The 25,343-nt window shown below is 47.3% G+C and overlaps 18 non-coding genes across 18 annotated transcripts; all 18 read right to left on the bottom strand.

Annotated features, from left to right (window-relative positions):
* Positions 1 to 951: 951 nt before the first annotated feature.
* Positions 952 to 1,142, bottom strand: LOC142276936 (U2 spliceosomal RNA). Its single transcript, XR_012740317.1, has one exon. It is a non-coding gene; the product is annotated as a U2 spliceosomal RNA (small nuclear RNA).
* Positions 1,143 to 3,001: 1,859 nt separating this feature from the next.
* On the bottom strand, positions 3,002 to 3,192 carry LOC142276934 (U2 spliceosomal RNA). Its single transcript, XR_012740316.1, has one exon. It is a non-coding gene; the product is annotated as a U2 spliceosomal RNA (small nuclear RNA).
* A 1,117-nt stretch (positions 3,193 to 4,309) lies between these two features.
* LOC142276932 (U2 spliceosomal RNA) lies at positions 4,310 to 4,500 on the bottom strand. The gene has a single exon (XR_012740314.1). It is a non-coding gene; the product is annotated as a U2 spliceosomal RNA (small nuclear RNA).
* A 1,117-nt stretch (positions 4,501 to 5,617) lies between these two features.
* LOC142276931 (U2 spliceosomal RNA) lies at positions 5,618 to 5,808 on the bottom strand. Its single transcript, XR_012740313.1, has one exon. It is a non-coding gene; the product is annotated as a U2 spliceosomal RNA (small nuclear RNA).
* Positions 5,809 to 6,925: 1,117 nt separating this feature from the next.
* Positions 6,926 to 7,116, bottom strand: LOC142276930 (U2 spliceosomal RNA). The gene has a single exon (XR_012740312.1). It is a non-coding gene; the product is annotated as a U2 spliceosomal RNA (small nuclear RNA).
* A 1,117-nt stretch (positions 7,117 to 8,233) lies between these two features.
* LOC142276928 (U2 spliceosomal RNA) lies at positions 8,234 to 8,424 on the bottom strand. Its single transcript, XR_012740311.1, has one exon. It is a non-coding gene; the product is annotated as a U2 spliceosomal RNA (small nuclear RNA).
* A 1,117-nt stretch (positions 8,425 to 9,541) lies between these two features.
* On the bottom strand, positions 9,542 to 9,732 carry LOC142276927 (U2 spliceosomal RNA). Its single transcript, XR_012740310.1, has one exon. It is a non-coding gene; the product is annotated as a U2 spliceosomal RNA (small nuclear RNA).
* Positions 9,733 to 10,849: 1,117 nt separating this feature from the next.
* On the bottom strand, positions 10,850 to 11,040 carry LOC142276969 (U2 spliceosomal RNA). The gene has a single exon (XR_012740347.1). It is a non-coding gene; the product is annotated as a U2 spliceosomal RNA (small nuclear RNA).
* Positions 11,041 to 12,157: 1,117 nt separating this feature from the next.
* LOC142277004 (U2 spliceosomal RNA) lies at positions 12,158 to 12,341 on the bottom strand. The gene has a single exon (XR_012740377.1). It is a non-coding gene; the product is annotated as a U2 spliceosomal RNA (small nuclear RNA).
* Positions 12,342 to 13,677: 1,336 nt separating this feature from the next.
* LOC142276926 (U2 spliceosomal RNA) lies at positions 13,678 to 13,868 on the bottom strand. The gene has a single exon (XR_012740309.1). It is a non-coding gene; the product is annotated as a U2 spliceosomal RNA (small nuclear RNA).
* Positions 13,869 to 14,985: 1,117 nt separating this feature from the next.
* Positions 14,986 to 15,181, bottom strand: LOC142276992 (U2 spliceosomal RNA). Its single transcript, XR_012740366.1, has one exon. It is a non-coding gene; the product is annotated as a U2 spliceosomal RNA (small nuclear RNA).
* Positions 15,182 to 17,137: 1,956 nt separating this feature from the next.
* On the bottom strand, positions 17,138 to 17,328 carry LOC142276925 (U2 spliceosomal RNA). Its single transcript, XR_012740308.1, has one exon. It is a non-coding gene; the product is annotated as a U2 spliceosomal RNA (small nuclear RNA).
* A 1,117-nt stretch (positions 17,329 to 18,445) lies between these two features.
* LOC142276924 (U2 spliceosomal RNA) lies at positions 18,446 to 18,636 on the bottom strand. Its single transcript, XR_012740307.1, has one exon. It is a non-coding gene; the product is annotated as a U2 spliceosomal RNA (small nuclear RNA).
* A 1,117-nt stretch (positions 18,637 to 19,753) lies between these two features.
* Positions 19,754 to 19,944, bottom strand: LOC142276922 (U2 spliceosomal RNA). Its single transcript, XR_012740306.1, has one exon. It is a non-coding gene; the product is annotated as a U2 spliceosomal RNA (small nuclear RNA).
* Positions 19,945 to 21,061: 1,117 nt separating this feature from the next.
* Positions 21,062 to 21,252, bottom strand: LOC142276921 (U2 spliceosomal RNA). The gene has a single exon (XR_012740305.1). It is a non-coding gene; the product is annotated as a U2 spliceosomal RNA (small nuclear RNA).
* A 1,117-nt stretch (positions 21,253 to 22,369) lies between these two features.
* LOC142276919 (U2 spliceosomal RNA) lies at positions 22,370 to 22,560 on the bottom strand. The gene has a single exon (XR_012740303.1). It is a non-coding gene; the product is annotated as a U2 spliceosomal RNA (small nuclear RNA).
* Positions 22,561 to 23,677: 1,117 nt separating this feature from the next.
* Positions 23,678 to 23,868, bottom strand: LOC142276918 (U2 spliceosomal RNA). The gene has a single exon (XR_012740302.1). It is a non-coding gene; the product is annotated as a U2 spliceosomal RNA (small nuclear RNA).
* A 1,117-nt stretch (positions 23,869 to 24,985) lies between these two features.
* LOC142276917 (U2 spliceosomal RNA) lies at positions 24,986 to 25,176 on the bottom strand. Its single transcript, XR_012740301.1, has one exon. It is a non-coding gene; the product is annotated as a U2 spliceosomal RNA (small nuclear RNA).
* Between the last annotated feature and the right edge of the window lie 167 nt (positions 25,177 to 25,343).

The following is a 25,343-nucleotide window of genomic DNA, read 5'->3' as shown; positions in this document are numbered from 1 at the left end:
TTTTGCAGCCGCCGCCCACTGCAATGAATCTGAATAACTCCTCCTTTAGGGCGCAAGCAACTCCCCTCCCCCTTGCAGTCTTTCCAATTCACGATACAAAAAGACGGACAGGACAGGTTGCCTGACTTTCCGTCACTGCCACCCTTTGCCATCCTTACCCGTAGAAAGCCCTTTCATCATCCCCAAACCCTAATCTTTTCCCTTTCCTTCCCAGCCCCCAAACCCTGCCCTCTGTACCTTTCTCACCACCCGCTTCCCTTCTCCTGTCATCCCCCTACCACCCGGGAAAAAAAGAGATTGCCCCCTCCTTCCACTAGCCCACCCTCCCACCCAAAGAACAACTTCTTCTGCGCAGCTTGTTTTCTAGGCAGCAGCGCTATTGTGATGTCATCGGGGGGCATTGTGACAAGCCGCCAGTGTTCCGTCTCTTCATGTTGTGCACTGTTCAAACCGAAAATACATCAACAGGCAGGCTACAGAAAAGCTTACTAACAAAGGTTAGAGAGGGGCTTTCTCAGAGGGCTTTTTACAGTTTGTCTATTCCCAATTAGCCGGTTTAGTATACTTAATGAAAGTACTAATTCTTTCATAGGCCGCCCATTCTTAGTATTTGACGTTCAGGTAACAACAGGTAACTTTATTTGGAGTGGAAGCAGAGAGATAACACCAGATGCCAATTGTAGATCCTCTCACACCTGTGGTCACTGCAGCATCTGACTCCACTTTGTCCAAAAGGGATCTATTCCATTCAATTACACATGATCTAGATTAGACTGACAACAAGATACTGCACGGGACATAGCAGAGTTGGTGAAGTTGAGTGGTGATGAGTTTGCTATTTGGATGAATAAAGCAAGTAAAAAGTGTGTTAGATAAAAATTCATTTCAATTCGCTAATCGGGCTAATATGAATCAGGTGAATCGAGTTCTGCTTTTGGAAACTGGGTTAAGAAGGGGTGCACCGTTCCTGGAGGTACTGCAATACCAGGTCAATGCGTGGAGTGGACAGAGCAAGCTCTTTTTCCATCTCCCTGTTCTAAAAATCCATTTAATATATGGTCCCCAGATAGGGGACGTATCAGATATTAAACTGATAAGAACAGATACTACACTTGATCTTAGCCAAAAGGCCGAGAAGCGATAACCAGAATTGGTTTGGGCCTCGAGTGGCACCCTGGCCTATGCCGGACACATCTTAGGGAGAGAGAGCGAGAGGGAGACAAACCCACGCCTACACAAGACATTTTGTCACCCAAGCCAACCCTTGAAAAGGCTGCTTTGCAGAGCAAAAACAAGAAGAATGGTGCGTTTTGCAGCCGCCGCCCACTGCAATGAATCTGAATAACTCCTCCTTTAGGGCGCAAGCAACTCCCCTCCCCCTTGCAGTCTTTCCAATTCACGATACAAAAAGACGGACAGGACAGGTTGCCTGACTTTCCGTCACTGCCACCCTTTGCCATCCTTACCCGTAGAAAGCCCTTTCATCATCCCCAAACCCTAATCTTTTCCCTTTCCTTCCCAGCCCCCAAACCCTGCCCTCTGTACCTTTCTCACCACCCGCTTCCCTTCTCCTGTCATCCCCCTACCACCCGGGAAAAAAAGAGATTGCCCCCTCCTTCCACTAGCCCACCCTCCCACCCAAAGAACAACTTCTTCTGCGCAGCTTGTTTTCTAGGCAGCAGCGCTATTGTGATGTCATCGGGGGGCATTGTGACAAGCCGCCAGTGTTCCGTCTCTTCATGTTGTGCACTGTTCAAACCGAAAATACATCAACAGGCAGGCTACAGAAAAGCTTACTAACAAAGGTTAGAGAGGGGCTTTCTCAGAGGGCTTTTTACAGTTTGTCTATTCCCAATTAGCCGGTTTAGTATACTTAATGAAAGTACTAATTCTTTCATAGGCCGCCCATTCTTAAGCTGGTGTCACACATAACGACGACGACAACGACGTCGCTGCTACGTCACCATTTTCTGTGACGTTGCAGCGACGTCCCGTCGCTGTCGCTGTGTGTGACATCCAGCAACGACCTGGCCCCTGCTGTGAGGTCGCCGGTCGTTGCTGAATGTCCAGCTTCATTTTTTGGTCGTCACTCTCCCGCTGTGACACACACATCGCTGTGTGTGACAGCGAGAGAGCGACGAAATGAAGCGAGCAGGAGCCGGCACTGGCAGCTGCGGTAAGCTGTAACCAGCGTAAACATCGGGTAACCAAGGGAAGACCTTTCCCTGGTTACCCGATGTTTACGCTGGTTACCAGCCTCCGCCGCCCTTGCTGCCAGTGCCGGCTCCTGAACTGTGACATGTGGCTGCAGTATGCATCGGGTAATTAACCCGATGAATACTGTAGCAAGGAGAGCAAGGAGCCAGCGCTAAGCAGTGCGCGCGGCTCCCTGCTCTCTGCACTGTGACATGTAGCTGCAGCACACATCGGGTTAATTAACCCGATGTGTGCTGCAGGAGAGCAAGGAGCCAGCGCTAAGCGCGGCTCCCTGCTCTCTGCACATGTAGCACAGCGACGTTATGATCGCTGCTTCTGCTGTGTTTGACAGCTAAGCAGCGATCATAACAGCGACTTACAAGGTCGCTGTTACGTCACCGAAAATGGTGACGTAACAGCGACGTCGTTGTCGCTGTCGTTTAGTGTGACACCAGCTTTAGTATTTGACGTTCAGGTAACAACAGGTAACTTTATTTGGAGTGGAAGCAGAGAGATAACACCAGATGCCAATTGTAGATCCTCTCACACCTGTGGTCACTGCAGCATCTGACTCCACTTTGTCCAAAAGGGATCTATTCCATTCAATTACACATGATCTAGATTAGACTGACAACAAGATACTGCACGGGACATAGCAGAGTTGGTGAAGTTGAGTGGTGATGAGTTTGCTATTTGGATGAATAAAGCAAGTAAAAAGTGTGTTAGATAAAAATTCATTTCAATTCGCTAATCGGGCTAATATGAATCAGGTGAATCGAGTTCTGCTTTTGGAAACTGGGTTAAGAAGGGGTGCACCGTTCCTGGAGGTACTGCAATACCAGGTCAATGCGTGGAGTGGACAGAGCAAGCTCTTTTTCCATCTCCCTGTTCTAAAAATCCATTTAATATATGGTCCCCAGATAGGGGACGTATCAGATATTAAACTGATAAGAACAGATACTACACTTGATCTTAGCCAAAAGGCCGAGAAGCGATAACCAGAATTGGTTTGGGCCTCGAGTGGCACCCTGGCCTATGCCGGACACATCTTAGGGAGAGAGAGCGAGAGGGAGACAAACCCACGCCTACACAAGACATTTTGTCACCCAAGCCAACCCTTGAAAAGGCTGCTTTGCAGAGCAAAAACAAGAAGAATGGTGCGTTTTGCAGCCGCCGCCCACTGCAATGAATCTGAATAACTCCTCCTTTAGGGCGCAAGCAACTCCCCTCCCCCTTGCAGTCTTTCCAATTCACGATACAAAAAGACGGACAGGACAGGTTGCCTGACTTTCCGTCACTGCCACCCTTTGCCATCCTTACCCGTAGAAAGCCCTTTCATCATCCCCAAACCCTAATCTTTTCCCTTTCCTTCCCAGCCCCCAAACCCTGCCCTCTGTACCTTTCTCACCACCCGCTTCCCTTCTCCTGTCATCCCCCTACCACCCGGGAAAAAAAGAGATTGCCCCCTCCTTCCACTAGCCCACCCTCCCACCCAAAGAACAACTTCTTCTGCGCAGCTTGTTTTCTAGGCAGCAGCGCTATTGTGATGTCATCGGGGGGCATTGGGACAAGCCGCCAGTGTTCCGTCTCTTCATGTTGTGCACTGTTCAAACCGAAAATACATCAACAGGCAGGCTACAGAAAAGCTTACTAACAAAGGTTAGAGAGGGGCTTTCTCAGAGGGCTTTTTACAGTTTGTCTATTCCCAATTAGCCGGTTTAGTATACTTAATGAAAGTACTAATTCTTTCATAGGCCGCCCATTCTTAGTATTTGACGTTCAGGTAACAACAGGTAACTTTATTTGGAGTGGAAGCAGAGAGATAACACCAGATGCCAATTGTAGATCCTCTCACACCTGTGGTCACTGCAGCATCTGACTCCACTTTGTCCAAAAGGGATCTATTCCATTCAATTACACATGATCTAGATTAGACTGACAACAAGATACTGCACGGGACATAGCAGAGTTGGTGAAGTTGAGTGGTGATGAGTTTGCTATTTGGATGAATAAAGCAAGTAAAAAGTGTGTTAGATAAAAATTCATTTCAATTCGCTAATCGGGCTAATATGAATCAGGTGAATCGAGTTCTGCTTTTGGAAACTGGGTTAAGAAGGGGTGCACCGTTCCTGGAGGTACTGCAATACCAGGTCAATGCGTGGAGTGGACAGAGCAAGCTCTTTTTCCATCTCCCTGTTCTAAAAATCCATTTAATATATGGTCCCCAGATAGGGGACGTATCAGATATTAAACTGATAAGAACAGATACTACACTTGATCTTAGCCAAAAGGCCGAGAAGCGATAACCAGAATTGGTTTGGGCCTCGAGTGGCACCCTGGCCTATGCCGGACACATCTTAGGGAGAGAGAGCGAGAGGGAGACAAACCCACGCCTACACAAGACATTTTGTCACCCAAGCCAACCCTTGAAAAGGCTGCTTTGCAGAGCAAAAACAAGAAGAATGGTGCGTTTTGCAGCCGCCGCCCACTGCAATGAATCTGAATAACTCCTCCTTTAGGGCGCAAGCAACTCCCCTCCCCCTTGCAGTCTTTCCAATTCACGATACAAAAAGACGGACAGGACAGGTTGCCTGACTTTCCGTCACTGCCACCCTTTGCCATCCTTACCCGTAGAAAGCCCTTTCATCATCCCCAAACCCTAATCTTTTCCCTTTCCTTCCCAGCCCCCAAACCCTGCCCTCTGTACCTTTCTCACCACCCGCTTCCCTTCTCCTGTCATCCCCCTACCACCCGGGAAAAAAAGAGATTGCCCCCTCCTTCCACTAGCCCACCCTCCCACCCAAAGAACAACTTCTTCTGCGCAGCTTGTTTTCTAGGCAGCAGCGCTATTGTGATGTCATCGGGGGGCATTGTGACAAGCCGCCAGTGTTCCGTCTCTTCATGTTGTGCACTGTTCAAACCGAAAATACATCAACAGGCAGACTACAGAAAAGCTTACTAACAAAGGTTAGAGAGGGGCTTTCTCAGAGGGCTTTTTACAGTTTGTCTATTCCCAATTAGCCGGTTTAGTATACTTAATGAAAGTACTAATTCTTTCATAGGCCGCCCATTCTTAGTATTTGACGTTCAGGTAACAACAGGTAACTTTATTTGGAGTGGAAGCAGAGAGATAACACCAGATGCCAATTGTAGATCCTCTCACACCTGTGGTCACTGCAGCATCTGACTCCACTTTGTCCAAAAGGGATCTATTCCATTCAATTACACATGATCTAGATTAGACTGACAACAAGATACTGCACGGGACATAGCAGAGTTGGTGAAGTTGAGTGGTGATGAGTTTGCTATTTGGATGAATAAAGCAAGTAAAAAGTGTGTTAGATAAAAATTCATTTCAATTCGCTAATCGGGCTAATATGAATCAGGTGAATCGAGTTCTGCTTTTGGAAACTGGGTTAAGAAGGGGTGCACCGTTCCTGGAGGTACTGCAATACCAGGTCAATGCGTGGAGTGGACAGAGCAAGCTCTTTTTCCATCTCCCTGTTCTAAAAATCCATTTAATATATGGTCCCCAGATAGGGGACGTATCAGATATTAAACTGATAAGAACAGATACTACACTTGATCTTAGCCAAAAGGCCGAGAAGCGATAACCAGAATTGGTTTGGGCCTCGAGTGGCACCCTGGCCTATGCCGGACACATCTTAGGGAGAGAGAGCGAGAGGGAGACAAACCCACGCCTACACAAGACATTTTGTCACCCAAGCCAACCCTTGAAAAGGCTGCTTTGCAGAGCAAAAACAAGAAGAATGGTGCGTTTTGCAGCCGCCGCCCACTGCAATGAATCTGAATAACTCCTCCTTTAGGGCGCAAGCAACTCCCCTCCCCCTTGCAGTCTTTCCAATTCACGATACAAAAAGACGGACAGGACAGGTTGCCTGACTTTCCGTCACTGCCACCCTTTGCCATCCTTACCCGTAGAAAGCCCTTTCATCATCCCCAAACCCTAATCTTTTCCCTTTCCTTCCCAGCCCCCAAACCCTGCCCTCTGTACCTTTCTCACCACCCGCTTCCCTTCTCCTGTCATCCCCCTACCACCCGGGAAAAAAAGAGATTGCCCCCTCCTTCCACTAGCCCACCCTCCCACCCAAAGAACAACTTCTTCTGCGCAGCTTGTTTTCTAGGCAGCAGCGCTATTGTGATGTCATCGGGGGGCATTGTGACAAGCCGCCAGTGTTCCGTCTCTTCATGTTGTGCACTGTTCAAACCGAAAATACATCAACAGGCAGGCTACAGAAAAGCTTACTAACAAAGGTTAGAGAGGGGCTTTCTCAGAGGGCTTTTTACAGTTTGTCTATTCCCAATTAGCCGGTTTAGTATACTTAATGAAAGTACTAATTCTTTCATAGGCCGCCCATTCTTAGTATTTGATGTTCAGGTAACAACAGGTAACTTTATTTGGAGTGGAAGCAGAGAGATAACACCAGATGCCAATTGTAGATCCTCTCACACCTGTGGTCACTGCAGCATCTGACTCCACTTTGTCCAAAAGGGATCTATTCCATTCAATTACACATGATCTAGATTAGACTGACAACAAGATACTGCACGGGACATAGCAGAGTTGGTGAAGTTGAGTGGTGATGAGTTTGCTATTTGGATGAATAAAGCAAGTAAAAAGTGTGTTAGATAAAAATTCATTTCAATTCGCTAATCGGGCTAATATGAATCAGGTGAATCGAGTTCTGCTTTTGGAAACTGGGTTAAGAAGGGGTGCACCGTTCCTGGAGGTACTGCAATACCAGGTCAATGCGTGGAGTGGACAGAGCAAGCTCTTTTTCCATCTCCCTGTTCTAAAAATCCATTTAATATATGGTCCCCAGATAGGGGACGTATCAGATATTAAACTGATAAGAACAGATACTACACTTGATCTTAGCCAAAAGGCCGAGAAGCGATAACCAGAATTGGTTTGGGCCTCGAGTGGCACCCTGGCCTATGCCGGACACATCTTAGGGAGAGAGAGCGAGAGGGAGACAAACCCACGCCTACACAAGACATTTTGTCACCCAAGCCAACCCTTGAAAAGGCTGCTTTGCAGAGCAAAAACAAGAAGAATGGTGCGTTTTGCAGCCGCCGCCCACTGCAATGAATCTGAATAACTCCTCCTTTAGGGCGCAAGCAACTCCCCTCCCCCTTGCAGTCTTTCCAATTCACGATACAAAAAGACGGACAGGACAGGTTGCCTGACTTTCCGTCACTGCCACCCTTTGCCATCCTTACCCGTAGAAAGCCCTTTCATCATCCCCAAACCCTAATCTTTTCCCTTTCCTTCCCAGCCCCCAAACCCTGCCCTCTGTACCTTTCTCACCACCCGCTTCCCTTCTCCTGTCATCCCCCTACCACCCGGGAAAAAAAGAGATTGCCCCCTCCTTCCACTAGCCCACCCTCCCACCCAAAGAACAACTTCATCTGCGCAGCTTGTTTTCTAGGCAGCAGCGCTATTGTGATGTCATCGGGGGGCATTGTGACAAGCCGCCAGTGTTCCGTCTCTTCATGTTGTGCACTGTTCAAACCGAAAATACATCAACAGGCAGGCTACAGAAAAGCTTACTAACAAAGGTTAGAGAGGGGCTTTCTCAGAGGGCTTTTTACAGTTTGTCTATTCCCAATTAGCCGGTTTAGTATACTTAATGAAAGTACTAATTCTTTCATAGGCCGCCCATTCTTAGTATTTGACGTTCAGGTAACAACAGGTAACTTTATTTGGAGTGGAAGCAGAGAGATAACACCAGATGCCAATTGTAGATCCTCTCACACCTGTGGTCACTGCAGCATCTGACTCCACTTTGTCCAAAAGGGATCTATTCCATTCAATTACACATGATCTAGATTAGACTGACAACAAGATACTGCACGGGACATAGCAGAGTTGGTGAAGTTGAGTGGTGATGAGTTTGCTATTTGGATGAATAAAGCAAGTAAAAAGTGTGTTAGATAAAAATTCATTTCAATTCGCTAATCGGGCTAATATGAATCAGGTGAATCGAGTTCTGCTTTTGGAAACTGGGTTAAGAAGGGGTGCACCGTTCCTGGAGGTACTGCAATACCAGGTCAATGCGTGGAGTGGACAGAGCAAGCTCTTTTTCCATCTCCCTGTTCTAAAAATCCATTTAATATATGGTCCCCAGATAGGGGACGTATCAGATATTAAACTGATAAGAACAGATACTACACTTGATCTTAGCCAAAAGGCCGAGAAGCGATAACCAGAATTGGTTTGGGCCTCGAGTGGCACCCTGGCCTATGCCGGACACATCTTAGGGAGAGAGAGCGAGAGGGAGACAAACCCACGCCTACACAAGACATTTTGTCACCCAAGCCAACCCTTGAAAAGGCTGCTTTGCAGAGCAAAAACAAGAAGAATGGTGCGTTTTGCAGCCGCCGCCCACTGCAATGAATCTGAATAACTCCTCCTTTAGGGCGCAAGCAACTCCCCTCCCCCTTGCAGTCTTTCCAATTCACGATACAAAAAGACGGACAGGACAGGTTGCCTGACTTTCCGTCACTGCCACCCTTTGCCATCCTTACCCGTAGAAAGCCCTTTCATCATCCCCAAACCCTAATCTTTTCCCTTTCCTTCCCAGCCCCCAAACCCTGCCCTCTGTACCTTTCTCACCACCCGCTTCCCTTCTCCTGTCATCCCCCTACCACCCGGGAAAAAAAGAGATTGCCCCCTCCTTCCACTAGCCCACCCTCCCACCCAAAGAACAACTTCTTCTGCGCAGCTTGTTTTCTAGGCAGCAGCGCTATTGTGATGTCATCGGGGGGCATTGTGACAAGCCGCCAGTGTTCCGTCTCTTCATGTTGTGCACTGTTCAAACCGAAAATACATCAACAGGCAGGCTACAGAAAAGCTTACTAACAAAGGTTAGAGAGGGGCTTTCTCAGAGGGCTTTTTACAGTTTGTCTATTCCCAATTAGCCGGTTTAGTATACTTAATGAAAGTACTAATTCTTTCATAGGCCGCCCATTCTTAGTATTTGACGTTCAGGTAACAACAGGTAACTTTATTTGGAGTGGAAGCAGAGAGATAACACCAGATGCCAATTGTAGATCCTCTCACACCTGTGGTCACTGCAGCATCTGACTCCACTTTGTCCAAAAGGGATCTATTCCATTCAATTACACATGATCTAGATTAGACTGACAACAAGATACTGCACGGGACATAGCAGAGTTGGTGAAGTTGAGTGGTGATGAGTTTGCTATTTGGATGAATAAAGCAAGTAAAAAGTGTGTTAGATAAAAATTCATTTCAATTCGCTAATCGGGCTAATATGAATCAGGTGAATCGAGTTCTGCTTTTGGAAACTGGGTTAAGAAGGGGTGCACCGTTCCTGGAGGTACTGCAATACCAGGTCAATGCGTGGAGTGGACAGAGCAAGCTCTTTTTCCATCTCCCTGTTCTAAAAATCCATTTAATATATGGTCCCCAGATAGGGGACGTATCAGATATTAAACTGATAAGAACAGATACTACACTTGATCTTAGCCAAAAGGCCGAGAAGCGATAACCAGAATTGGTTTGGGCCTCGAGTGGCACCCTGGCCTATGCCGGACACATCTTAGGGAGAGAGAGCGAGAGGGAGACAAACCCACGCCTACACAAGACATTTTGTCACCCAAGCCAACCCTTGAAAAGGCTGCTTTGCAGAGCAAAAACAAGAAGAATGGTGCGTTTTGCAGCCGCCGCCCACTGCAATGAATCTGAATAACTCCTCCTTTAGGGCGCAAGCAACTCCCCTCCCCCTTGCAGTCTTTCCAATTCGCGATACAAAAAGACGGACAGGACAGGTTGCCTGACTTTCCGTCACTGCCACCCTTTGCCATCCTTACCCGTAGAAAGCCCTTTCATCATCCCCAAACCCTAATCTTTTCCCTTTCCTTCCCAGCCCCCAAACCCTGCCCTCTGTACCTTTCTCACCACCCGCTTCCCTTCTCCTGTCATCCCCCTACCACCCGGGAAAAAAAGAGATTGCCCCCTCCTTCCACTAGCCCACCCTCCCACCCAAAGAACAACTTCTTCTGCGCAGCTTGTTTTCTAGGCAGCAGCGCTATTGTGATGTCATCGGGGGGCATTGTGACAAGCCGCCAGTGTTCCGTCTCTTCATGTTGTGCACTGTTCAAACCGAAAATACATCAACAGGCAGGCTACAGAAAAGCTTACTAACAAAGGTTAGAGAGGGGCTTTCTCAGAGGGCTTTTTACAGTTTGTCTATTCCCAATTAGCCGGTTTAGTATACTTAATGAAAGTACTAATTCTTTCATAGGCCGCCCATTCTTAGTATTTGACGTTCAGGTAACAACAGGTAACTTTATTTGGAGTGGAAGCAGAGAGATAACACCAGATGCCAATTGTAGATCCTCTCACACCTGTGGTCACTGCAGCATCTGACTCCACTTTGTCCAAAAGGGATCTATTCCATTCAATTACACATGATCTAGATTAGACTGACAACAAGATACTGCACGGGACATAGCAGAGTTGGTGAAGTTGAGTGGTGATGAGTTTGCTATTTGGATGAATAAAGCAAGTAAAAAGTGTGTTAGATAAAAATTCATTTCAATTCGCTAATCGGGCTAATATGAATCAGGTGAATCGAGTTCTGCTTTTGGAAACTGGGTTAAGAAGGGGTGCACCGTTCCTGGAGGTACTGCAATACCAGGTCAATGCGTGGAGTGGACAGAGCAAGCTCTTTTTCCATCTCCCTGTTCTAAAAATCCATTTAATATATGGTCCCCAGATAGGGGACGTATCAGATATTAAACTGATAAGAACAGATCCTACACTTGATCTTAGCCAAAAGGCCGAGAAGCGATAACCAGAATTGGTTTGGGCCTCGAGTGGCACCCTGGCCTATGCCGGACACATCTTAGGGAGAGAGAGCGAGAGGGAGACAAACCCACGCCTACACAAGACATTTTGTCACCCAAGCCAACCCTTGAAAAGGCTGCTTTGCAGAGCAAAAACAAGAAGAATGGTGCGTTTTGCAGCCGCCGCCCACTGCAATGAATCTGAATAACTCCTCCTTTAGGGCGCAAGCAACTCCCCTCCCCCTTGCAGTCTTTCCAATTCACGATACAAAAAGACGGACAGGACAGGTTGCCTGACTTTCCGTCACTGCCACCCTTTGCCATCCTTACCCGTAGAAAGCCCTTTCATCATCCCCAAACCCTAATCTTTTCCCTTTCCTTCCCAGCCCCCAAACCCTGCCCTCTGTACCTTTCTCACCACCCGCTTCCCTTCTCCTGTCATCCCCCTACCACCCGGGAAAAAAAGAGATTGCCCCCTCCTTCCACTAGCCCACCCTCCCACCCAAAGAACAACTTCTTCTGCGCAGCTTGTTTTCTAGGCAGCAGCGCTATTGTGATGTCATCGGGGGGCATTGTGACAAGCCGCCAGTGTTCCGTCTCTTCATGTTGTGCACTGTTCAAACCGAAAATACATCAACAGGCAGGCTACAGAAAAGCTTACTAACAAAGGTTAGAGAGGGGCTTTCTCAGAGGGCTTTTTACAGTTTGTCTATTCCCAATTAGCCGGTTTAGTATACTTAATGAAAGTACTAATTCTTTCATAGGCCGCCCATTCTTAGTATTTGACGTTCAGGTAACAACAGGTAACTTTATTTGGAGTGGAAGCAGAGAGATAACACCAGATGCCAATTGTAGATCCTCTCACACCTGTGGTCACTGCAGCATCTGACTCCACTTTGTCCAAAAGGGATCTATTCCATTCAATTACACATGATCTAGATTAGACTGACAACAAGATACTGCACGGGACATAGCAGAGTTGGTGAAGTTGAGTGGTGATGAGTTTGCTATTTGGATGAATAAAGCAAGTAAAAAGTGTGTTAGATAAAAATTCATTTCAATTCGCTAATCGGGCTAATATGAATCAGGTGAATCGAGTTCTGCTTTTGGAAACTGGGTTAAGAAGGGGTGCACCGTTCCTGGAGGTACTGCAATACCAGGTCAATGCGTGGAGTGGACAGAGCAAGCTCTTTTTCCATCTCCCTGTTCTAAAAATCCATTTAATATATGGTCCCCAGATAGGGGACGTATCAGATATTAAACTGATAAGAACAGATGAGATTTCATCCGCAATTTTCAGAATCAAGGTAGCCCCGAAGGCCAGCAGGCCACCACACAAAAGCGCAGTGCCTGGGTGATCGCCTCCCGAGCCCAGGAACCACCAGCCACAAAGGGACGTAAGCACCAAAAGGCGCAACAATCCCCGAGGCCAGCGGTCGTGCAAGCCCGGGCCCCTCCCAGCCAAGACCAAGGCAAACCCAATGAAGGGACTACACTTGATCTTAGCCAAAAGGCCGAGAAGCGATAACCAGAATTGGTTTGGGCCTCGAGTGGCACCCTGGCCTATGCCGGACACATCTTAGGGAGAGAGAGCGAGAGGGAGACAAACCCACGCCTACACAAGACATTTTGTCACCCAAGCCAACCCTTGAAAAGGCTGCTTTGCAGAGCAAAAACAAGAAGAATGGTGCGTTTTGCAGCCGCCGCCCACTGCAATGAATCTGAATAACTCCTCCTTTAGGGCGCAAGCAACTCCCCTCCCCCTTGCAGTCTTTCCAATTCACGATACAAAAAGACGGACAGGACAGGTTGCCTGACTTTCCGTCACTGCCACCCTTTGCCATCCTTACCCGTAGAAAGCCCTTTCATCATCCCCAAACCCTAATCTTTTCCCTTTCCTTCCCAGCCCCCAAACCCTGCCCTCTGTACCTTTCTCACCACCCGCTTCCCTTCTCCTGTCATCCCCCTACCACCCGGGAAAAAAAGAGATTGCCCCCTCCTTCCACTAGCCCACCCTCCCACCCAAAGAACAACTTCTTCTGCGCAGCTTGTTTTCTAGGCAGCAGCGCTATTGTGATGTCATCGGGGGGCATTGTGACAAGCCGCCAGTGTTCCGTCTCTTCATGTTGTGCACTGTTCAAACCGAAAATACATCAACAGGCAGGCTACAGAAAAGCTTACTAACAAAGGTTAGAGAGGGGCTTTCTCAGAGGGATTTTTACAGTTTGTCTATTCCCAATTAGCCGGTTTAGTATACTTAATGAAAGTACTAATTCTTTCATAGGCCGCCCATTCTTAGTATTTGACGTTCAGGTAACAACAGGTAACTTTATTTGGAGTGGAAGCAGAGAGATAACACCAGATGCCAATTGTAGATCCTCTCACACCTGTGGTCACTGCAGCATCTGACTCCACTTTGTCCAAAAGGGATCTATTCCATTCAATTACACATGATCTAGATTAGACTGACAACAAGATACTGCACGGGACATAGCAGAGTTGGTGAAGTTGAGTGGTGATGAGTTTGCTATTTGGATGAATAAAGCAAGTAAAAAGTGTGTTAGATAAAAATTCATTTCAATTCGCTAATCGGGCTAATATGAATCAGGTGAATCGAGTTCTGCTTTTGGAAACTGGGTTAAGAAGGGGTGCACCGTTCCTGGAGGTACTGCAATACCAGGTCAATGCGTGGAGTGGACAGAGCAAGCTCTTTTTCCATCTCCCTGTTCTAAAAATCCATTTAATATATGGTCCCCAGATAGGGGACGTATCAGATATTAAACTGATAAGAACAGATACTACACTTGATCTTAGCCAAAAGGCCGAGAAGCGATAACCAGAATTGGTTTAGGCCTCGAGTGGCACCCTGGCCTATGCCGGACACATCTTAGGGAGAGAGAGCGAGAGGGAGACAAACCCACGCCTACACAAGACATTTTGTCACCCAAGCCAACCCTTGAAAAGGCTGCTTTGCAGAGCAAAAACAAGAAGAATGGTGCGTTTTGCAGCCGCCGCCCACTGCAATGAATCTGAATAACTCCTCCTTTAGGGCGCAAGCAACTCCCCTCCCCCTTGCAGTCTTTCCAATTCACGATACAAAAAGACGGACAGGACAGGTTGCCTGACTTTCCGTCACTGCCACCCTTTGCCATCCTTACCCGTAGAAAGCCCTTTCATCATCCCCAAACCCTAATCTTTTCCCTTTCCTTCCCAGCCCCCAAACCCTGCCCTCTGTACCTTTCTCACCACCCGCTTCCCTTCTCCTGTCATCCCCCTACCACCCGGGAAAAAAAGAGATTGCCCCCTCCTTCCACTAGCCCACCCTCCCACCCAAAGAACAACTTCTTCTGCGCAGCTTGTTTTCTAGGCAGCAGCGCTATTGTGATGTCATCGGGGGGCATTGTGACAAGCCGCCAGTGTTCCGTCTCTTCATGTTGTGCACTGTTCAAACCGAAAATACATCAACAGGCAGGCTACAGAAAAGCTTACTAACAAAGGTTAGAGAGGGGCTTTCTCAGAGGGCTTTTTACAGTTTGTCTATTCCCAATTAGCCGGTTTAGTATACTTAATGAAAGTACTAATTCTTTCATAGGCCGCCCATTCTTAGTATTTGACGTTCAGGTAACAACAGGTAACTTTATTTGGAGTGGAAGCAGAGAGATAACACCAGATGCCAATTGTAGATCCTCTCACACCTGTGGTCACTGCAGCATCTGACTCCACTTTGTCCAAAAGGGATCTATTCCATTCAATTACACATGATCTAGATTAGACTGACAACAAGATACTGCACGGGACATAGCAGAGTTGGTGAAGTTGAGTGGTGATGAGTTTGCTATTTGGATGAATAAAGCAAGTAAAAAGTGTGTTAGATAAAAATTCATTTCAATTCGCTAATCGGGCTAATATGAATCAGGTGAATCGAGTTCTGCTTTTGGAAACTGGGTTAAGAAGGGGTGCACCGTTCCTGGAGGTACTGCAATACCAGGTCAATGCGTGGAGTGGACAGAGCAAGCTCTTTTTCCATCTCCCTGTTCTAAAAATCCATTTAATATATGGTCCCCAGATAGGGGACGTATCAGATATTAAACTGATAAGAACAGATTTTTGATTTAATGAAGCTTTCCAAAGCACCGCAAAAATGCATGACCGAAGTCACACCAAAAACAGTGCAAAGGCTAGGATTCGTGTGGACCCCTCCGTGAGAAGAGGATCCCCAAAAATCAACCCCGTCCCTCCGAGCCAGAAGGCCACAGCGAGGGTCAGGGATCTTCGGTGCTCCCCCAAGCCGAAGCCTGGTTGAGCCTTGTTGTTGCTCCCAGCGTCCACCGAGGCATCTTACCCAAGTGGAGTAGGGAGCTACTAGTCGTTGGTTTCGCAGCCGAGACTGCCCGGACCGTCAACCGGTGTTGGTTTCTCAGCCCAAGGCTGACCGGACCTCCAACCGGGTGTTGGTTTCTCAGCCCAAGGCTGACCGGACCTCCAACCGGGTGTTGGTTTCTCAGCCCAAGGCTAACCGGACCTCCAACCGGGTGTTGGTTTCTCAGCCAAAGCTGACCCGGACCTCCAACCGGGTGTTGGTTTCTCAGCCCAAAGCTGACCGGACCTCCGACCGGGATTATAAAAATTTCCCCTCTTAGCCAGAAGGCCGGGATAGGGCAATATGCTTGGAAAGTATGAATAGGCAAGGCGCGGCGTGCGACAGAGTCTGAGGCTTACCAGGGTCCCAAACTAGCAAGTTCAGACTCCCTCCAGGGTGTCCATTCCTGGGGCACATTGCACCATAACCCCCACACTTACTCAGTCTAATAGCCTCGATCCTGGTAGGGCCATGGTTTCCTCTAGATGGATATACTATCCTCCCAAAGTACTAACAAGCGCAACCTTCCAGTGTGCATTGCATCATTGTACTAAGGTGGCCGGAGCCTTAAACCACCTTTTCGAACGATACTACACTTAATCTTAGCCAAAAGGCCGAGAAGCGATAACCAGAATTGGTTTGGGCCTCGAGTGGCACCCTGGCCTATGCCGGACACATCTTAGTGAGAGAGAGCGAGAGGGAGACAAACCCACGCCTACACAAGACATTTTGTCACCCAAGCCAACCCTTGAAAAGGCTGCTTTGCAGAGCAAAAACAAGAAGAATGGTGCGTTTTGCAGCCGCCGCCCACTGCAATGAATCTGAATAACTCCTCCTTTAGGGCGCAAGCAACTCCCCTCCCCCTTGCAGTCTTTCCAATTCACGATACAAAAAGACGGACAGGACAGGTTGCCTGACTTTCCGTCACTGCCACCCTTTGCCATCCTTACCCGTAGAAAGCCCTTTCATCATCCCCAAACCCTAATCTTTTCCCTTTCCTTCCCAGCCCCCAAACCCTGCCCTCTGTACCTTTCTCACCACCCGCTTCCCTTCTCCTGTCATCCCCTTACCACCCGGGAAAAAAAGAGATTGCCCCCTCCTTCCACTAGCCTACCCTCCCACCCAAAGAACAACTTCTTCTGCGCAGCTTGTTTTCTAGGCAGCAGCGCTATTGTGATGTCATCGGGGGGCATTGTGACAAGCCGCCAGTGTTCCGTCTCTTCATGTTGTGCACTGTTCAAACCGAAAATACATCAACAGGCAGGCTACAGAAAAGCTTACTAACAAAGGTTAGAGAGGGGCTTTCTCAGAGGGCTTTTTACAGTTTGTCTATTCCCAATTAGCCGGTTTAGTATACTTAATGAAAGTACTAATTCTTTCATAGGCCGCCCATTCTTAGTATTTGACGTTCAGGTAACAACAGGTAACTTTATTTGGAGTGGAAGCAGAGAGATAACACCAGATGCCAATTGTAGATCCTCTCACACCTGTGGTCACTGCAGCATCTGACTCCACTTTGTCCAAAAGGGATCTATTCCATTCAATTACACATGATCTAGATTAGACTGACAACAAGATACTGCACGGGACATAGCAGAGTTGGTGAAGTTGAGTGGTGATGAGTTTACTATTTGGATGAATAAAGCAAGTAAAAAGTGTGTTAGATAAAAATTCATTTCAATTCGCTAATCGGGCTAATATGAATCAGGTGAATCGAGTTCTGCTTTTGGAAACTGGGTTAAGAAGGGGTGCACCGTTCCTGGAGGTACTGCAATACCAGGTCAATGCGTGGAGTGGACAGAGCAAGCTCTTTTTCCATCTCCCTGTTCTAAAAATCCATTTAATATATGGTCCCCAGATAGGGGACGTATCAGATATTAAACTGATAAGAACAGATACTACACTTGATCTTAGCCAAAAGGCCGAGAAGCGATAACCAGAATTGGTTTGGGCCTCGAGTGGCACCCTGGCCTATGCCGGACACATCTTAGGGAGAGAGAGCGAGAGGGAGACAAACCCACGCCTACACAAGACATTTTGTCACCCAAGCCAACCCTTGAAAAGGCTGCTTTGCAGAGCAAAAACAAGAAGAATGGTGCGTTTTGCAGCCGCCGCCCACTGCAATGAATCTGAATAACTCCTCCTTTAGGGCGCAAGCAACTCCCCTCCCCCTTGCAGTCTTTCCAATTCACGATACAAAAAGACGGACAGGACAGGTTGCCTGACTTTCCGTCACTGCCACCCTTTGCCATCCTTACCCGTAGAAAGCCCTTTCATCATCCCCAAACCCTAATCTTTTCCCTTTCCTTCCCAGCCCCCAAACCCTGCCCTCTGTACCTTTCTCACCACCCGCTTCCCTTCTCCTGTCATCCCCCTACCACCCGGGAAAAAAAGAGATTGCCCCCTCCTTCCACTAGCCCACCCTCCCACCCAAAGAACAACTTCTTCTGCGCAGCTTGTTTTCTAGGCAGCAGCGCTATTGTGATGTCATCGGGGGGCATTGTGACAAGCCGCCAGTGTTCCGTCTCTTCATGTTGTGCACTGTTCAAACCGAAAATACATCAACAGGCAGGCTACAGAAAAGCTTACTAACAAAGGTTAGAGAGGGGCTTTCTCAGAGGGCTTTTTACAGTTTGTCTATTCCCAATTAGCCGGTTTAGTATACTTAATGAAAGTACTAATTCTTTCATAGGCCGCCCATTCTTAGTATTTGACGTTCAGGTAACAACAGGTAACTTTATTTGGAGTGGAAGCAGAGAGATAACACCAGATGCCAATTGTAGATCCTCTCACACCTGTGGTCACTGCAGCATCTGACTCCACTTTGTCCAAAAGGGATCTATTCCATTCAATTACACATGATCTAGATTAGACTGACAACAAGATACTGCACGGGACATAGCAGAGTTGGTGAAGTTGAGTGGTGATGAGTTTGCTATTTGGATGAATAAAGCAAGTAAAAAGTGTGTTAGATAAAAATTCATTTCAATTCGCTAATCGGGCTAATATGAATCAGGTGAATCGAGTTCTGCTTTTGGAAACTGGGTTAAGAAGGGGTGCACCGTTCCTGGAGGTACTGCAATACCAGGTCAATGCGTGGAGTGGACAGAGCAAGCTCTTTTTCCATCTCCCTGTTCTAAAAATCCATTTAATATATGGTCCCCAGATAGGGGACGTATCAGATATTAAACTGATAAGAACAGATACTACACTTGATCTTAGCCAAAAGGCCGAGAAGCGATAACCAGAATTGGTTTGGGCCTCGAGTGGCACCCTGGCCTATGCCGGACACATCTTAGGGAGAGAGAGCGAGAGGGAGACAAACCCACGCCTACACAAGACATTTTGTCACCCAAGCCAACCCTTGAAAAGGCTGCTTTGCAGAGCAAAAACAAGAAGAATGGTGCGTTTTGCAGCCGCCGCCCACTGCAATGAATCTGAATAACTCCTCCTTTAGGGCGCAAGCAACTCCCCTCCCCCTTGCAGTCTTTCCAATTCACGATACAAAAAGACGGACAGGACAGGTTGCCTGACTTTCCGTCACTGCCACCCTTTGCCATCCTTACCCGTAGAAAGCCCTTTCATCATCCCCAAACCCTAATCTTTTCCCTTTCCTTCCCAGCCCCCAAACCCTGCCCTCTGTACCTTTCTCACCACCCGCTTCCCTTCTCCTGTCATCCCCCTACCACCCGGGAAAAAAAGAGATTGCCCCCTCCTTCCACTAGCCCACCCTCCCACCCAAAGAACAACTTCTTCTGCGCAGCTTGTTTTCTAGGCAGCAGCGCTATTGTGATGTCATCGGGGGGCATTGTGACAAGCCGCCAGTGTTCCGTCTCTTCATGTTGTGCACTGTTCAAACCGAAAATACATCAACAGGCAGGCTACAGAAAAGCTTACTAACAAAGGTTAGAGAGGGGCTTTCTCAGAGGGCTTTTTACAGTTTGTCTATTCCCAATTAGCCGGTTTAGTATACTTAATGAAAGTACTAATTCTTTCATAGGCCGCCCATTCTTAGTATTTGACGTTCAGGTAACAACAGGTAACTTTATTTGGAGTGGAAGCAGAGAGATAACACCAGATGCCAATTGTAGATCCTCTCACACCTGTGGTCACTGCAGCATCTGACTCCACTTTGTCCAAAAGGGATCTATTCCATTCAATTACACATGATCTAGATTAGACTGACAACAAGATACTGCACGGGACATAGCAGAGTTGGTGAAGTTGAGTGGTGATGAGTTTGCTATTTGGATGAATAAAGCAAGTAAAAAGTGTGTTAGATAAAAATTCATTTCAATTCGCTAATCGGGCTAATATGAATCAGGTGAATCGAGTTCTGCTTTTGGAAACTGGGTTAAGAAGGGGTGCACCGTTCCTGGAGGTACTGCAATACCAGGTCAATGCGTGGAGTGGACAGAGCAAGCTCTTTTTCCATCTCCCTGTTCTAAAAATCCATTTAATATATGGTCCCCAGATAGGGGACGTATCAGATATTAAACTGATAAGAACAGATACTACACTTGATCTTAGCCAAAAGGCCGAGAAGCGATAACCAGAATTGGTTTGGGCCTCGAGTGGCACCCTGGCCTATGCCGGACACATCTTAGGGAGAGAGAGCGAGAGGGAGACAAACCCACGCCTACACAAGACATTTTGTCACCCAAGCCAACCCTTGAAAAGGCTGCTTTGCAGAGCAAAAACAAGAAGAATGGTGCGTTTTGCAGCCGCCGCCCACTGCAATGAATCTGAATAACTCCTCCTTTAGGGCGCAAGCAACTCCCCTCCCCCTTGCAGTCTTTCCAATTCACGATACAAAAAGACGGACAGGACAGGTTGCCTGACTTTCCGTCACTGCCACCCTTTGCCATCCTTACCCGTAGAAAGCCCTTTCATCATCCCCAAACCCTAATCTTTTCCCTTTCCTTCCCAGCCCCCAAACCCTGCCCTCTGTACCTTTCTCACCACCCGCTTCCCTTCTCCTGTCATCCCCCTACCACCCGGGAAAAAAAGAGATTGCCCCCTCCTTCCACTAGCCCACCCTCCCACCCAAAGAACAACTTCTTCTGCGCAGCTTGTTTTCTAGGCAGCAGCGCTATTGTGATGTCATCGGGGGGCATTGTGACAAGCCGCCAGTGTTCCGTCTCTTCATGTTGTGCACTGTTCAAACCGAAAATACATCAACAGGCAGGCTACAGAAAAGCTTACTAACAAAGGTTAGAGAGGGGCTTTCTCAGAGGGCTTTTTACAGTTTGTCTATTCCCAATTAGCCGGTTTAGTATACTTAATGAAAGTACTAATTCTTTCATAGGCCGCCCATTCTTAGTATTTGACGTTCAGGTAACAACAGGTAACTTTATTTGGAGTGGAAGCAGAGAGATAACACCAGATGCCAATTGTAGATCCTCTCACACCTGTGGTCACTGCAGCATCTGACTCCACTTTGTCCAAAAGGGATCTATTCCATTCAATTACACATGATCTAGATTAGACTGACAACAAGATACTGCACGGGACATAGCAGAGTTGGTGAAGTTGAGTGGTGATGAGTTTGCTATTTGGATGAATAAAGCAAGTAAAAAGTGTGTTAGATAAAAATTCATTTCAATTCGCTAATCGGGCTAATATGAATCAGGTGAATCGAGTTCTGCTTTTGGAAACTGGGTTAAGAAGGGGTGCACCGTTCCTGGAGGTACTGCAATACCAGGTCAATGCGTGGAGTGGACAGAGCAAGCTCTTTTTCCATCTCCCTGTTCTAAAAATCCATTTAATATATGGTCCCCAGATAGGGGACGTATCAGATATTAAACTGATAAGAACAGATACTACACTTGATCTTAGCCAAAAGGCCGAGAAGCGATAACCAGAATTGGTTTGGGCCTCGAGTGGCACCCTGGCCTATGCCGGACACATCTTAGGGAGAGAGAGCGAGAGGGAGACAAACCCACGCCTACACAAGACATTTTGTCACCCAAGCCAACCCTTGAAAAGGCTGCTTTGCAGAGCAAAAACAAGAAGAATGGTGCGTTTTGCAGCCGCCGCCCACTGCAATGAATCTGAATAACTCCTCCTTTAGGGCGCAAGCAACTCCCCTCCCCCTTGCAGTCTTTCCAATTCACGATACAAAAAGACGGACAGGACAGGTTGCCTGACTTTCCGTCACTGCCACCCTTTGCCATCCTTACCCGTAGAAAGCCCTTTCATCATCCCCAAACCCTAATCTTTTCCCTTTCCTTCCCAGCCCCCAAACCCTGCCCTCTGTACCTTTCTCACCACCCGCTTCCCTTCTCCTGTCATCCCCCTACCATCCGGGAAAAAAAGAGATTGCCCCCTCCTTCCACTAGCCCACCCTCCCACCCAAAGAACAACTTCTTCTGCGCAGCTTGTTTTCTAGGCAGCAGCGCTATTGTGATGTCATCGGGGGGCATTGTGACAAGCCGCCAGTGTTCCGTCTCTTCATGTTGTGCACTGTTCAAACCGAAAATACATCAACAGGCAGGCTACAGAAAAGCTTACTAACAAAGGTTAGAGAGGGGCTTTCTCAGAGGGCTTTTTACAGTTTGTCTATTCCCAATTAGCCGGTTTAGTATACTTAATGAAAGTACTAATTCTTTCATAGGCCGCCCATTCTTAGTATTTGACGTTCAGGTAACAACAGGTAACTTTATTTGGAGTGGAAGCAGAGAGATAACACCAGATGCCAATTGTAGATCCTCTCACACCTGTGGTCACTGCAGCATCTGACTCCACTTTGTCCAAAAGGGATCTATTCCATTCAATTACACATGATCTAGATTAGACTGACAACAAGATACTGCACGGGACATAGCAGAGTTGGTGAAGTTGAGTGGTGATGAGTTTGCTATTTGGATGAATAAAGCAAGTAAAAAGTGTATTAGATAAAAATTCATTTCAATTCGCTAATCGGGCTAATATGAATCAGGTGAATCGAGTTCTGCTTTTGGAAACTGGGTTAAGAAGGGGTGCACCGTTCCTGGAGGTACTGCAATACCAGGTCAATGCGTGGAGTGGACAGAGCAAGCTCTTTTTCCATCTCCCTGTTCTAAAAATCCATTTAATATATGGTCCCCAGATAGGGGACGTATCAGATATTAAACTGATAAGAACAGATACTACACTTGATCTTAGCCAAAAGGCCGAGAAGCGATAACCAGAATTGGTTTGGGCCTCGAGTGGCACCCTGGCCTATGCCGGACACATCTTAGGGAGAGAGAGCGAGAGGGAGACAAACCCACGCCTACACAAGACATTTTGTCACCCAAGCCAACCCTTGAAAAGGCTGCTTTGCAGAGCAAAAACAAGAAGAATGGTGCGTTTTGCAGCCGCCGCCCACTGCAATGAATCTGAATAACTCCTCCTTTAGGGCGCAAGCAACTCCCCTCCCCCTTGCAGTCTTTCCAATTCACGATACAAAAAGACGGACAGGACAGGTTGCCTGACTTTCCGTCACTGCCACCCTTTGCCATCCTTACCCGTAGAAAGCCCTTTCATCATCCCCAAACCCTAATCTTTTCCCTTTCCTTCCCAGCCCCCAAACCCTGCCCTCTGTACCTTTCTCACCACCCGCTTCCCTTCTCCTGTCATCCCCCTACCACCCGGGAAAAAAAGAGATTGCCCCCTCCTTCCACTAGCCCACCCTCCCACCCAAAGAACAACTTCTTCTGCGCAGCTTGTTTTCTAGGCAGCAGCGCTATTGTGATGTCATCGGGGGGCATTGTGACAAGCCGCCAGTGTTCCGTCTCTTCATGTTGTGCACTGTTCAAACCGAAAATACATCAACAGGCAGGCTACAGAAAAGCTTACTAACAAAGGTTAGAGAGGGGCTTTCTCAGAGGGCTTTTTACAGTTTGTCTATTCCCAATTAGCCGGTTTAGTATACTTAATGAAAGTACTAATTCTTTCATAGGCCGCCCATTCTTAGTATTTGACGTTCAGGTAACAACAGGTAACTTTATTTGGAGTGGAAGCAGAGAGATAACACCAGATGCCAATTGTAGATCCTCTCACACCTGTGGTCACTGCAGCATCTGACTCCACTTTGTCCAAAAGGGATCTATTCCATTCAATTACACATGATCTAGATTAGACTGACAACAAGATACTGCACGGGACATAGCAGAGTTGGTGAAGTTGAGTGGTGATGAGTTTGCTATTTGGATGAATAAAGCAAGTAAAAAGTGTGTTAGATAAAAATTCATTTCAATTCGCTAATCGGGCTAATATGAATCAGGTGAATCGAGTTCTGCTTTTGGAAACTGGGTTAAGAAGGGGTGCACCGTTCCTGGAGGTACTGCAATACCAGGTCAATGCGTGGAGTGGACAGAGCAAGCTCTTTTTCCATCTCCCTGTTCTAAAAATCCATTTAATATATGGTCCCCAGATAGGGGACGTATCAGATATTAAACTGATAAGAACAGATACTACACTTGATCTTAGCCAAAAGGCCGAGAAGCGATAACCAGAATTGGTTTGGGCCTCGAGTGGCACCCTGGCCTATGCCGGACACATCTTAGGGAGAGAGAGCGAGAGGGAGACAAACCCACGCCTACACAAGACATTTTGTCACCCAAGCCAACCCTTGAAAAGGCTGCTTTGCAGAGCAAAAACAAGAAGAATGGTGCGTTTTGCAGCCGCCGCCCACTGCAATGAATCTGAATAACTCCTCCTTTAGGGCGCAAGCAACTCCCCTCCCCCTTGCAGTCTTTCCAATTCACGATACAAAAAGACGGACAGGACAGGTTGCCTGACTTTCCGTCACTGCCACCCTTTGCCATCCTTACCCGTAGAAAGCCCTTTCATCATCCCCAAACCCTAATCTTTTCCCTTTCCTTCCCAGCCCCCAAACCCTGCCCTCTGTACCTTTCTCACCACCCGCTTCCCTTCTCCTGTCATCCCCCTACCACCCGGGAAAAAAAGAGATTGCCCCCTCCTTCCACTAGCCCACCCTCCCACCCAAAGAACAACTTCTTCTGCGCAGCTTGTTTTCTAGGCAGCAGCGCTATTGTGATGTCATCGGGGGGCATTGTGACAAGCCGCCAGTGTTCCGTCTCTTCATGTTGTGCACTGTTCAAACCGAAAATACATCAACAGGCAGGCTACAGAAAAGCTTACTAACAAAGGTTAGAGAGGGGCTTTCTCAGAGGGCTTTTTACAGTTTGTCTATTCCCAATTAGCCGGTTTAGTATACTTAATGAAAGTACTAATTCTTTCATAGGCCGCCCATTCTTAGTATTTGACGTTCAGGTAACAACAGGTAACTTTATTTGGAGTGGAAGCAGAGAGATAACACCAGATGCCAATTGTAGATCCTCTCACACCTGTGGTCACTGCAGCATCTGACTCCACTTTGTCCAAAAGGGATCTATTCCATTCAATTACACATGATCTAGATTAGACTGACAACAAGATACTGCACGGGACATAGCAGAGTTGGTGAAGTTGAGTGGTGATGAGTTTGCTATTTGGATGAATAAAGCAAGTAAAAAGTGTGTTAGATAAAAATTCATTTCAATTCGCTAATCGGGCTAATATGAATCAGGTGAATCGAGTTCTGCTTTTGGAAACTGGGTTAAGAAGGGGTGCACCGTTCCTGGAGGTACTGCAATACCAGGTCAATGCGTGGAGTGGACAGAGCAAGCTCTTTTTCCATCTCCCTGTTCTAAAAATCCATTTAATATATGGTCCCCAGATAGGGGACGTATCAGATATTAAACTGATAAGAACAGATACTACACTTGATCTTAGCCAAAAGGCCGAGAAGCGATAACCAGAATTGGTTTGGGCCTCGAGTGGCACCCTGGCCTATGCCGGACACATCTTAGGGAGAGAGAGCGAGAGGGAGACAAACCCACGCCTACACAAGACATTTTGTCACCCAAGCCAACCCTTGAAAAGGCTGCTTTGCAGAGCAAAAACAAGAAGAATGGTGCGT

Source organism: Anomaloglossus baeobatrachus, unplaced genomic scaffold (genome assembly GCF_048569485.1).
Source record: "Anomaloglossus baeobatrachus isolate aAnoBae1 unplaced genomic scaffold, aAnoBae1.hap1 Scaffold_404, whole genome shotgun sequence".
Classification (NCBI taxonomy): Eukaryota; Metazoa; Chordata; class Amphibia; order Anura; family Aromobatidae; genus Anomaloglossus; species Anomaloglossus baeobatrachus.
Note: the sequence above shows the minus strand (reverse complement) of the source record. Positions and strands in the feature narration are given on the sequence as shown.